Source organism: Lithobates pipiens, unplaced genomic scaffold (genome assembly GCF_037356315.1).
Source record: "Lithobates pipiens isolate NorthernLeopardFrog02 unplaced genomic scaffold, aLitPip1_a1.2 Scaffold_37, whole genome shotgun sequence".
Lineage (NCBI taxonomy): Eukaryota > Metazoa > Chordata > Amphibia > Anura > Ranidae > Lithobates > Lithobates pipiens.
This window is the reverse complement of record NW_027507825.1, coordinates 23039874-23052897: the sequence shown is the minus strand read 5'-3', so window position 1 is coordinate 23052897 and position 13024 is coordinate 23039874. Positions and strand designations below refer to the sequence as shown.

Here is a 13024-nt window from a genome sequence, read left to right as displayed (position 1 = left end):
ACAGAAAAGGTGAAAGAGAAAAGGATAGGAGAAAGAAAGACAAGAAAATGCAAGGCCCCACCTTAGTGGGAAAAACAAAATGAACCAAAAAAGGTGCTGTCGAAGAACAGCCATTAGTGCACGCATTACCATGCCGTGCAAGAGCGGGCTGCGTAACCGCCACAGGGCCCCCACGCCCGCCACCCCAACAGGGGAACGGACGCCGAGGCCCCGCGCCGGGCAGCCCCCGCTCAAAAAGGGGGAGGCGGGACGCAGGCAGCCGGGCGCAAACCACACCATAAAGGTCCAAGTCAGCGCCCCGCGGTCCGGTGCCGACACCTAGGCATAAAAATCTAGAAATAACATCATCCAAAACCTAAAGCGCCTGTACAGAACAATATTGGTATGAAGCTAAGGCGGTAGGATGCCCAATGGGGGGGGGGGGGGAGAGGGGTACCGTGAGTCAGCTACGCTCCAAAGGCACAGCGAGGAAGATGAAGAAATGTCACGCCAATAAAAAAAAAAAAAAATGAAAAAAGGCAAAAGAGCAGCGATGTTCTTATCCAGACTGAGGGCCCCTTAGGGGTACCGGGTCACTGGCCACACGGCCAAGGGTGACTCAGCCCTGGCCTGCAAAAACACATTGTCGCCAGAGGCGGTCAGCTTCCTCGCACAAACTTAGTAAAAGGAGCCCCCCCATTCACGTTCAGGCGGTGTGTCCCACAAATGCAAGTAGACGTCCTGAACAGGCAACCAAGTTGAACAAGTTGACGGGCAGGATGCCCTTTCAAGGGCGGTAGTCAGGTGCAGAAGTACGGCGGGCACGGCTCACTCTCTGCCAGCCCTGGTCAGTCCCAGCGGGCAGGGGCGGGATGCCTTCTTGCCATCCAGGTAGTTCCGGAATAGAAACGGACATATCCGTGCAGAATTTGGACAGCTCCTCCGGAAATCGAAGTATTGCGGTTTTGCCATCTCTAGATGCGATCAAGGCCGCAGGGAAGCCCCACCTATATTTAATGGACGCCGCCCGGAGCAGTTCCGTGAGGGGCCTTAGGGCCCTGCGTCGATCCAAGGTTTCCTTAGCGAGATCCGGGAAAAAGGATAGCATCGCTCCATGAAAATCAAACGGATTAGCTCCCCTAGCTTTCTGCATAATCAGTTCCTTTTCAGGATAATGGTGGACCCGGCAAATGATGTCCCGTGGGACATCTGAAGCAAGATTGCGTGGGCGGAGTGCCCTGTGCACCCGGTCAATCTTCAAAGGGGCGTCAGGTGCTCGTCCCAGAAGACTATTAAAAATGCCCCGAACGGATGGTAACAGATCGTCGTCTCCAGTCGCTTCGGGAAGTCCCCTAATCCGAACGTTATTACGTCTGTTACGATTCTCTTGATCTTCGATCTTGTAAACGGTCGTACGATGCGAAATGGCAAGTTGACGTGTAGTCGCCTGGAGGGATCGGATAGCGTTCGCGTGGCGATCGAGACGTTGCTCCGACTCTTCAACACGAACCAATACTTGAGAGAGATCCGAACGAACTGCGGAGACCTCCTTCCTGATGACCCGCTCGAGGTTCAGAAGCATGGCGGCGAGATCGGAGGTGGTAGGGAGACCGCTCACTCTCGGCGCCGCTTCGGCGGAAGGATGTAACTCACCCTCAGCCCCCGAGCCCGCCGAGGACTCGGGCGAGCGCGACCTCCGGTCCGGCCCATCGCGGGATGCGGAATCTACTCTACTCCGCGGCTTGCGGCCTAGGTCGTCCTGCTCTTCCACCTCGTCCGGTTCCACGGAAAGGAATCGCTTAATCGACCCCGTCGAGGCTCCTTTCTTGGGCAGAGACTTGCCCGTCCGCCGACCCATCACTCAGGGAGCAAAAAATATGAATTTTTGGATGATTTTATGAATTTTTCTCTGTGTCGGCCTCGGAGCTCACAGAGCACACGTCTGCTCTAGCACATCACCAGGCCACGCCTCCCCCTTCTCTCAATCTTTTGCTGGCGGGAATTCCGCCAGCAAAAGTCAGATGGATCATACACACGGTCGCATTTTCCGACCAAAAGCTCTCATCGGTCTTTTGCTGCCCGAATTTACGATCGTGTGTACGGGGCATTAGACTAATAAAGCCATTGTAAACCCCAGGTGGGTGTGTACTACCCAAGTAGGTCACGCCTGTGAAAGCAGAAGGACCCAAGTAACCAGTGGCTCCTCTGGGGGTTAGCACTACACATCCAAAAGTTTAGGAATTCTTCTACACCTTATGCCTGAACACAGCAGATACCATCTTCTATGTTTTAGATAGAGCAGTGAAAATTTAGAACCTCAGATTTTCATTGCTGCTTGTGTTTCAGCTGGAGAGGTTTCCCCTTATGTTCTGTCCAACTTAAAGTGGTTGCATAGTCAAATTTGGGACTTTTACCTACAGGAAAGCCCATAAGGCTTACCTGTATGTAAAAAAAAAATCTCCTAAACCTGTACGGTTTAGGAGACATTTCCCCTCGCAATGCGCCGCCACTCACAGCGCCGCCAATGCGCCGCCACTCACAGCGGAAGAAACGCCGAGGGAACATGTCAGCACCCTCTGCGTGGATCAGGACAGATGTCGGGGCCTCGTTCTAAGGTAAGTATTTCATAATGAGCTAGTATGCGGTGCATACTAGCTCATTATGCCTTTTCCTTTGCAGGTGAGCAAAAAAAAAATAGAAATTCAGCGGGTATACAACCGCTTTAAAGGTATCAATGTGACAGGAAGTGAAGGGAAATCTCTACAAGGGATACACAGAGAGCAGTAAAATATCAGCAATAAAATATATTTTTTAGTAGAGTGGGCAAAGGTGAGAACCTCGGTCAGGTTTATGTTTCCAGGGGCGGACTGACCATTTGGCCACTCGGGCACTGCCCGAGGGCACTGGGCCACTAGGGGGCCCCATCAGAGTTGCCAGCCTCAGTAAAACGAGGGACAGTATGTAAAAATCTGTGTTTTTTTTTTACATCTGTCCCTGAAATGTCCCTTACCGACATCCTTTTGGTCTAAAGATCCTGAGATTATAGGTGTCCCACCTCTCCAGTACCTTCTCAGCCAATAGAAACATGTCTGTGTATACATGTATGTGTGTACTGTGTGATTGTATACTGTGTGTGTGTGTATACTGTGTGGCCCCATAATCTCCTATTGCCCGGGGGCCCCACGAGTTGTCTGTCCGCCCCTGGTTGTTTCTGTCTCAGTGTTGAATTTGGCAGCAGCCTGAACCCAAAAGCAGCTTTTTTTCCCCCCTATTAATGTCGCATTTTTAGCGCCGTTTAAATATTTAATGCAATGTGAATACATTTTAGACAATCGGTCTGCTTTAATCACGTTGTTCGATTTTCAAGAAAGGAAAAAATACAGCGGTGCAAATATGAAAAGTAATTTCCATCTGCACAAGGGCAGAATTTGTGATTCATTTCTGGTTGTTCTCAGTTACTGCCTGATTTTTAAGAGGTTGTAAAACTATACTAGCTGAGAATTCATAAAAGAGATTGGCTGCAGAATGAGATACTTTATAATGAACTAACAGGGGAGAGAGAAAACACAGCAAGGCATAGTAAACTATGCAGACGCAACAAGAGAGCGGAAAGCAAGACAGACACGGGGATGAATGGTTTTAACCTGTGCGAGCACCTTGTCTAGTCTGGACTATTTCGCCTTAGAATATTAGGGCCACCTTAACCCTTTCATAATTGGGGTTTTATATTTCATCGTTTTTTTTCTAGGGCAGCTAAAATATGCTCGGGCGCAGTGCAGTGGTACATTTCTCTCTGACCTTCACAGAAAACTGCAGGCATCTCTAGCTAAACAGATCTCATGGGGCAAGCCAACTAGGCTAACTGAAAAAACATTGTTCACTTATAAAAAGGTTCACACTCCTTCCTCCATAAGTATAAATATGAATGCTTTGGTGATCTGAGCATTCATGTTTATGGTTGCACACAGGGCCGTTTTTAAGGCAGGGCAAAAGGGGCAGCTGCCCTGGGTCCTGTCATTGTTGTGGGGCCCAAAGCAGCTGCCTCATACTTGCCAACTATCCTGGATTAAATTCCCTTGCCCCTTGAGTGTGAAGTGCTGCTACTAATGCTGCCCAGCTGTGCCTTATTGTTGTGTACAGATGACTCACCTGCAGACCCTGTGTTTGCATGTAAATTACCGGCATTGATATGTAAATACCGGCAGCATTCATATGTAAATAGCGGAAGCCAGCGGCATTGATATGTATATCATGCCCCCATGAGGTCATAGCCACAGTAATCTCTAGCAACCAATCAACAAGCAGAAATCATGTGCTGTAACCTCTAGCAACTAATGAGTGAGCCATAATGTGTGCTGTAACATATAGCAACCAGTCAGTGAGTGGTAATGATACACTGTAACCTCTGGCAACCAATCAGAATAGTTGCCTGATCTGATTCAGTAAACTGATTTTGAGTCTAGCTGTTATTTATCGTATGTCTCAGAGCAGGTGTAGAGCAAAACTGCATGCGGGGGGGGGGGGGCCCAAGAAAAGGGTCCAGGGTCCAATCAATATTAAAGACGACCCTGGTTGCACAGCTGTCCCAGCTCACCCATTCACATATTCAGATGTTTGCTTTCGAATCTTGCTGTAAGAATGCTTTCGGTTCTGGGAAAGACAGATCTTATGATATTTTCTTTTGCTCATGGAAGCAAAGAGTGGTAATGGGGGACATTTATCAATTCTATTATATAATTGGACAATGCAAAACAGGAGCAGCGAGGCAGATTTGAGACAGCTAGGGTCTGTGTCCATGAGCCAGCGCCGGGGCAAGGGGTGGGCACAAGGAACGGCTGCCCTGGGCGCAATGTTTTTTTTGCAGGGGTGGGGGTGCCCTGACCCTAACCCTAAGGGAAGGAGGGGTGAAGTTTGCCAACTTTGCCCTGGGTGCTGGATGACCTTGATCCTGGCACTGCCATGAGCTTTTGGTTTATGTCAATGAAATTAATTTAGAATCAGTTTAAGATGCTTCTAAGATAGTTTAGAACTGACCAGTGCAGCTGACCACCTTCTCATCTTCTTTAAATGGGTTTTGCAGTCTCACAGACTTGTGTAGTGCCCTGGAGTTTAGTGAGGGAGCTCCTCACACATTTACTTGCCAAGAGCAGTTATCTCGGTTGATTGATAGGGATCTATTGATTTCTCCCTAAGCTTGGCCTTGTTGCACTTTTCTCTTCTACCACTAGGTGGCCGAGTACTTGGTGGTACTAGATATGAGAAGGGCAACCTAAGGTCAGGTCATGGGTATGTGCGTGTCCCAGCCAATGGGCAGGGGTTTTCTTTAATCCCTTGGCCTACTGGGAGAGTCTATATATTCGGGTGAGGTCAGGTGATCCGTGTTCTGTGCCACCTGGACAGCTGTTTGGGAGGACGTGTGTTGTCTGCCCCGGGTTGCTGGGCCAGAGATTGGGCCTATCCCAGGGGCATCTAGCTGCCAGGCTGTGTGAGGGCCTATCCAGAAGTAAGAGGGCAGCACAGGGTTGGGACTGCAGCTTGCAGTCCAACAAAAAGTGATGGTCCTGCCGGCCAGAGAACCTGTCAGTGGTCTGAGGTAGAAGGGAAGCTGTGACCATGAAGGGACCAATCGCCTTTACCAGAGACCATAGTGAGTAACTGAAAAAAGTGCCAAAATCATATTCTCACCGAAAGGGCACAGTGGAGAATTGGGAAACTTCAGGCAGTGATCAAGTCAGGGACCAAATCAGCAGAGGTGACTCTTGCAGAGCAGCCTTGTGTGTCAAGCTAGGGACCAAGCCGGTCAGCAGGGGTGAAGTTCGAAGGTATCAAAAGTACGAAGCTAGGGACCCAGCAGGGGAGTGTGGGTGGCGCTTGAGGGAGATACCACCGCAAACCTTGGAGGAGCTTAAGGGATTTATAGTTAGTGAATCAGAAGGTCTGATGAGAGACCAAGACCTCAGTATTGAAGAACTACAAGGAGCAGTTGTAGTGGAGCTGAAAGAACGGCTATGTTTGAGTTAGGAACTGTTAAAGGACTGTTACCATAGGAGACAGCATTCCTGCATGTGTAGAAGTGGTGCCTTGCTGGGGCCTTTCCCTGTATGGTTGTCCTCCTATTGAAGTCTCGGTGTCTGCCAATTGAGTTTGCAACTATCTAAGGGTGTCCTGGCCTTAATCCTCTTTCCTCCAAAATATATAAAAAGGACTTTCAAAAGAAATAAAGCCTCTTTTACATACAGGAAGTGTCTGGGACCAATGATTTTCATCATCTTTGCACCCACTATGCCTCACAACCCACTACATACAGAAGGAGGTCAGCTATCTTTGGCCTGGGAGGTTCTCATTAGACCAAAAGTGGTAAAAGACCTTGCTACACTTGTATCATGATACAAGAGCAAGTAGGAGTGGAAAATGCCCCTGTGTAAGTGGGAATAAACAGGCTCAGTAGTGTGTGGGAGTAATATAATCTATCTCCCGCCAGGTGTGGGAGAAGCAATCGGGCCCCATTGTTGATGTCAGAAAAACAGTTCCCAATCTTTGGAAGTAGTAGGAGGAATAGTACCCAACTGTCCTGTGTCATTTGGAGTAATATTGCCCCATCATTAGTGTCATATGGGGGAACAGTACCCCATCCTTAGTATCAGTGGGAAGAATAGGGCCCCCCATCCATTATGACCGTCACGTATGGTCGCATACCTGGTATAACAGCCTGAGCCTGATACAGCAAGGGAGGCCTTTCTTACACCTCTGACTCGGGGCCCCTGATAGAGCAGACAGGTAGCGCAGGAGTACAGAGTGGCATGAGTGCCTATTGGTCTTGCTAGCAGCAGGGCTGGATGGAATCTCAGTATCATTCAAGGGAAGACCATCAATGAACCACAGCGGAGCAGGTGTGCAGGATGGACACCAGTAAGCAAAAGATAGGAGCAGGCTGGTACAGGAAATAGCAGACAGGCACCAGCTGATAGCAGACAGGGGGTGTGCGGCACCAGTGGAGTATAGGCAGTGGCTCCTCAGCAGGCAGTTCAGCAGTGATGGGGACCAAAGCAGAGTCAGGCGAACTGGGTCATACACAGGCGGATGGATCGGGTGAAGATGCGTAGGCAGAAGCAATGTCAGGATGCAGGCCGAGTCGGTAATAGATCAGTGGAGCAGCAGCAAGGGGAATAGGCAGAAGGGTGGTCAGAGAAGCAAGCTGGGATCAATGCAGGCAGAGTTCAGTAGGAGTCAATACAAGTTGTTAACAGAAGTCAGATGCAGAGTAACAGGTAGCAGGTATGGTCGGGAATGCTATAAGAAAGACAGCACTGAAGCATAGCATAGGCTTAGTTTAAATAACCCGTTTGGCACCAGTGTGAGCAACAGATAAGCGTGCACATGCATAATTTCTGTTAACATAAACAGGAACATAAGTTAGCCTGTGCCTATGCACAGATCACTGTCTAGAAGAGCCACTCTGTCTGCTGGAATGCCCTTCCTCACATAAAGCCTGACAGGTAGAGGGAGGCCTCTCGTACAGCCTCGGCTCAGGGATCACTGATGTTGACAGTGGCAGCAAGAGTGCGTTGAGATATGATTTTCCACCAATCGCAGAGGTGTGTACTGTGTAGCAGGTACATCACCATAGTTGGGCCATATACCTAGAACAGTAGGTGGCAGCAGGAGCATCAGACCCTTGGCTGGGTAGGCAGCAGGCTGCAGTTGGTCAGAATACAGGCAGAGGTCAGCAACACAAGATCAGGCAGATAAGCTGGAGGTAAGCAGAGTCCAGAGGCAAGCAAGGTCAGGACAGGTCGCGTTCAAGTGAGGTTAGGTCAAGCTGGTTCAAAGAAATCAAACAATGAAGTAGATAAAGGAACACTGGTAACAGCTGCAGATCAGACAACCACCAACTAGGGCAGCTGCTGAACTTATATAGGCCACATGGTACCAGTATCAATGACAAATGCACGCGCCGGTGCACTGCAAGACAGGCACCCACAGGGTTGTGCATTTCTGTGTGCCTTGGAGCTTCGACTGCACTATGGAAAGCGCATTCCTGACAGTAACAGTCAATAAGAGTTGTGCCCCATTGTTTGGTGTCAGTTTAAGTGGAATGTATGCCCAGTTGTTGACCTCAGTTGGGGGAACAGTGCCTTATTGTTGGTATCAGTGGGAGGAGTTGTGTTCAGTTGTTAGGGTCCATGGGAGGAATGGTTCCTCAAGGATCAGTTAAAAGGCAAGAAAGGGGCCGCATCCGACCTGTGGGCCACAGTTTGGGCCCAAGTCACAGTAAGCATAAACAAAGGCAGGTGTCCTAAATGCCTTCTTCAGCTAGGAACAAGACATACAGTGCCTCGAAAAAGTATTCGTACCCCTTGAACTACAAAACGTAAAAAAAAATTTATTGGGATTTTATGTGATAGACCAACACAAGGTGGCACATACAGTATGTGAAAAGTGTGGCATGCATTTTGTATTCAATACTTTGTAGAACCACCTTTCACTGCAATTAAAGCTTCAAGTGTTTTGGGGTATTTCTCTACCAGCTTTGCACATCTAGAGAGTGAAATGTTTGCCCTTTCTTCTTTGGAAAATAGCTCAAGCTCTGTCAGATTGGCTGGAGAGTGTCTGTGACCAGCAATTTTCAATAGGATTTAGATCTGGACTTGGGCCATTCTAGCACATGAATATGCTTTGATCTAAACCATTCCATTGTAGCTCTGTCTGAATGTTTAGAGTCATTATCCTGCTGGAAGGTGAACCTCCTCTCCAGTCTCAAATCTTTTGCAGATTCTAACAGGTTTCCTGCTAAGATTGTACAGTATTTGGCTCCATCAAATCTTCCCATCAGCTCTGACCAGCTTCCCTGTCCCTGCTGAAGAAAAGAATCCCCACAACATGATGCAGCCACCACCATGTTTCACGGTGGGGATGGTGTGTTCAGGGTGATGTGCAGTGTTAGTTTTTCGCCACACAGAGTTTTGCTTTTAGGCCAAGATGTTCAATTTTGGTCTCAGCTGACCAGATCACCTTCTTTCACGTTTGCTGTGCCCCCCACATGACTTCTCACAAACTGCAAATGGGACTTATGGCTTTCTTTCAATAATGGCTTTTTTTTCTTGCCACTCTTCCATAAAGGGCAGATTTGTGGAGGGCATGACTAATAGTTGTCCTGTGGACAGATTCTCCCACCTGAGCTGTGGATCTCTGCAGCTCCTCCAGAGTTACCATGGGTCTCTTGGCTGTTTCTCTGATGAATGCTCTCCTTGCCCGGCCTGTCAGTTTAGGTGGACGGCCATGTCTTGGTAGGTTTGCAGTTCTGCCATACTCTTTCCATTTTCAGATGATGGATTGGTCTCAGTGAGATGTTCAAAGCTTGGGATATTTTATTATAACCCTGCTTTAAAAACGTTGCCACAAGTTTATCCCTGACCCATCTGATGTATTCCTTTGATTTCATGATGCTGTTTGTCCACTAAAGTTCTCTAACAAATCTCAGAGGGCTTCACAGAACAGCTGTATTTATACAGAGAATGAATTACCCACAGGTGAACTCTAATGCATGCCACACTTTTCAGATAATTATTTGTAAACAAAATTTGAAAACAATTTATCGTTTTCCTTTCACTTCACAATTATGTGCCACTTTGTGTTGGTCTATCGTATAAAAACCCAATAAAATACATTTACCTTTTTGATTGTAACATGAAAATATATGTGGAATATTTCAAGGGGTATGAACACTTTTTTTGAGACACTGTAAAATATTACATAAGGACTTCTGTGATGCAATAGAAATATTAATGCTGCGTACACACGACCGAACTTTTCAAGGGACTAGGTCCGACAGACTTTCGACTGAGTTCTGACGGACTTTCCGAATGAACGGACTTGGCCACACACAATCACACCAAAGTCCGACGGATTAGAACGTGATGACGTACGACCGGACTAGAATAAGGAAGTTCATAGCCAGTAGCCAATAGCTGCCCTCGTGTTGGTTTTTGTCCATCGGACTAGCATACACACGAGCGGATTTCTCGGTAGGAACTGGGTCCGGCGGAAAAATTTGAAACATGTTCCATTTCTAAAGTCTGTCAGACTTTTGCAAATCAAAAGTCCGCTGCAGCCCACACACGATCGAATGGTCCGCCGGATTCGTTCAGTCGGACCTTTGATGTTGAAAAGTCCGGTCGTGTGTACACGGCATTAGACTCCTAAACCATTGGTGTTACTTTTGGTCTCCTCTAACTTCTAGATCAGCCTTTCTCAACCTTTTCAACATGGAGGAACCCTTGAAATAGTTCTCCGGTCTCGGGGAACCCCTGCTAAAAATTAGAAATCTACAACTCATGATACATTAGTGTGATGGTCAGTGGGAAGAATGGTCCTTACACTTGTGGTCATTGGGAAGAATTACCTCCTTACAGCTAAAAAGATCAATGGTGTTGGTGGGAACTTATCCGAGAGGCAGAAATTGCCCAATGCTGGAGGAACCCCTAGGCAAAGTCTGGAGGAACCCTGGTTGAGAATCACTGTTCTAAAGCAACATAAACCTGGCAGTGGTTCTAGGTCTTCCTCTTTTAGAAAATAGAAAAAAATGTGGCTGGAGTTTTACTATATTAGGAAAACGAAGAGAAGGAATCATGAGAATAGATATTGGAAACATTTCCCTTTAAGGCCATTTAAAGTGGGGTACCCCCTAAAAAAATTAAATTAAAAGTCAGCAGCTACAAATACTGCAGCTGCTGGCTTTTAATAATCGGACACTTACCTGTCCCGGGTTCCAGCGATGCGGGGGAACGAAGCCCCCCCCTCGCTCCCCGCTCCGCTCGTGGCGCCGTCATGCATACTGTGGGCACCCGGCTGTGGCTTCACAGCCGGGCACCCACTGCGCATGCGCGAGCGGCGCAGGGCGCCGTGATACGCCGTACAGTCACCTGGGACACGTGACAGGTCCCAGGTGAATGTGCGGCGCGAGGGGAAGTGATGTCACCAGCCCGGGCAATGAAGAAGGCAGACTACGAGGGACCCCCTAGCAACCGGTATTTAGAGGTGAGTAAAAATTTTTTTTTTTGCCAATTATTTTTTTTTGATTTTTTTTAAGATTTTTAAGTAGTTTTATTTTTGGGGGGCAACTCCACTTTAAGGACAAAACACCTTTATGTTTTATAGCTGATGTCCATTTATGTTTATGTAGAATAGAGATTTTATTAAACAGATCTGAGCAATCTTAATTACAGTCCTTTCATTACTGTTTGGCGGATCAATTATCTTGCAGTAATAGGTAAGATACTAAAGCGTGTACCTACAAGGAAAGCAAGGCATTAAATTTATACGCTTGTGGTAATTAAATATATTGGTCTGACATTTGGTAGACCAGTTGTAGCGAAGTTTAATTACCTCTCTTCTGTGGCATGAGGGAACACGGTTTAAGAATTTAACTACCATTTTCAATTTGATTAAAGCCAACCTGCTGCATTAGGGTCAGGCTTCATTAGCCAAAAATGTCCCTGATACCCGATGAAGGAAAAAAAATAACATAAAAATGTAACAAACAAAAAAGTTTGATAAACAACTATTTTTTTTTATTTTTTTTAGTAAAGGTTTAAACATGATAAAAAATCAAATAAAAAAATAAAAACACACGCAAAGCTGTGGGAGGGTTGAGTGACAGCTTATGGAACCAGTTGGAAAACCAAAGTTGTCAAAGCCCCTCAGTTTCTCTTGCATGATGTTGGCGATCCTGCTGCTACGAGCTAGTTGCAGGCCTCGGTTTACATGCAGGATAAACCACTTTTGATGAAGTTCCTTAAAATGTTCCCCCCCCCAGCCCCTGAATTGCAGACACCCATTAAAATACTTTTCTTTAACCAGTTCCCAACCAGCGCGCGCCGATGTACATCGGCAGAATGGCACGGGCAGGCATATCGACTTACAGGTACGTCCAATCTTTAATGCCACCCTGCCATCACGAGCGCGCCGCCGGTGGCATGCTCGCGTGCTGGTTGGGACCCCATGCTGGTTGGGACCCCCATGAGTCCGGTCACGGGTCCCGCGGACTCGATCGCCGCGGGCATACCCGCGATCGTCTCACGGGGCACCTGAATGGAGAGATGCCGTTGTAAACAGCATCTCCCCATTCTACCTAGCAATGAGTGACACTGATCTCTGCTCCATGTGATTGGAGCAGAGATCAGTGTTCACTAAATGAAAGCCCAGCCCCCAACAGTTAATAACACGCCCCTAGGAACACTTAACCCCTACACTGCCACCCACTGGTTTACCCCTTCACTGCCAGTGTCATTTACACAGGAATCACTGCATTTGTATTGCTGTATAAATGACAATGGTCCCAAAAATGTGTCAAAAATGTCCGATGTGTCCGCCATAATGTCGCAGTCACAAAAAAAAAATAAAAAAAAAAAACAAAAAAAAAAAAAAATCGCTGATCGCCGCCATTACTAGTAAAAAAAAAAATATTAATAAAAATGCCATAAAACTATCCCCTATTTTGTAAACGCTATAACTTTTGCGCAAACCAGTCAATAACCGCTTATTGCGATTTTTTTTTACCAAAAATATGTAGAAGAATACGTTTCGGCCTAAACTGAGGAAAATAATTTTTTTATATATTTTTGGGGGATATTTATTATAACAAAAAGTAAAAAATAATGTGTTTTTTTCAAAATTGGCGCTTTATTTTTGTTTATAGTGCAAAAAATAAAAACCACAGGGGTGATCAAATACCACCAAAAGAAATCTCTATTTGTGGGGAAAAAAAAGGAGGACATCAATTTTGTTTGGGAGCCACGTCGTATGACCGCGCAATTGTCAGTTAAAGCGACGCAGTGCCGAATTGCAAAAAGTGGTCGGTCTGGTCTTTGGCCAGCAAAATGGTCCAGGGCTGAAGTGGTTAAAGTGGAAGTAAACCCATTAAATTAACAGTTTCAAAAAAGTAACTGTCACATTGGTGGTGCTCTCAACCAAACTGTTAAACCATCCAATGGCTGGTGTCATAACCGATCACATGTGCAACAACATGGCAGTTGAAGATTAAACA

General features: G+C 46.8%; 1 non-coding gene across 1 annotated transcript; it reads right to left on the bottom strand.

The window, feature by feature from the left end:
- Nucleotides 1-11614: 11614 nt before the first annotated feature.
- LOC143956625 (small nucleolar RNA SNORA44) lies at nt 11615-11748 on the bottom strand. Its single transcript, XR_013269966.1, has one exon. It is a non-coding gene; the product is annotated as a small nucleolar RNA SNORA44 (small nucleolar RNA).
- Between the last annotated feature and the right edge of the window lie 1276 nt (nt 11749-13024).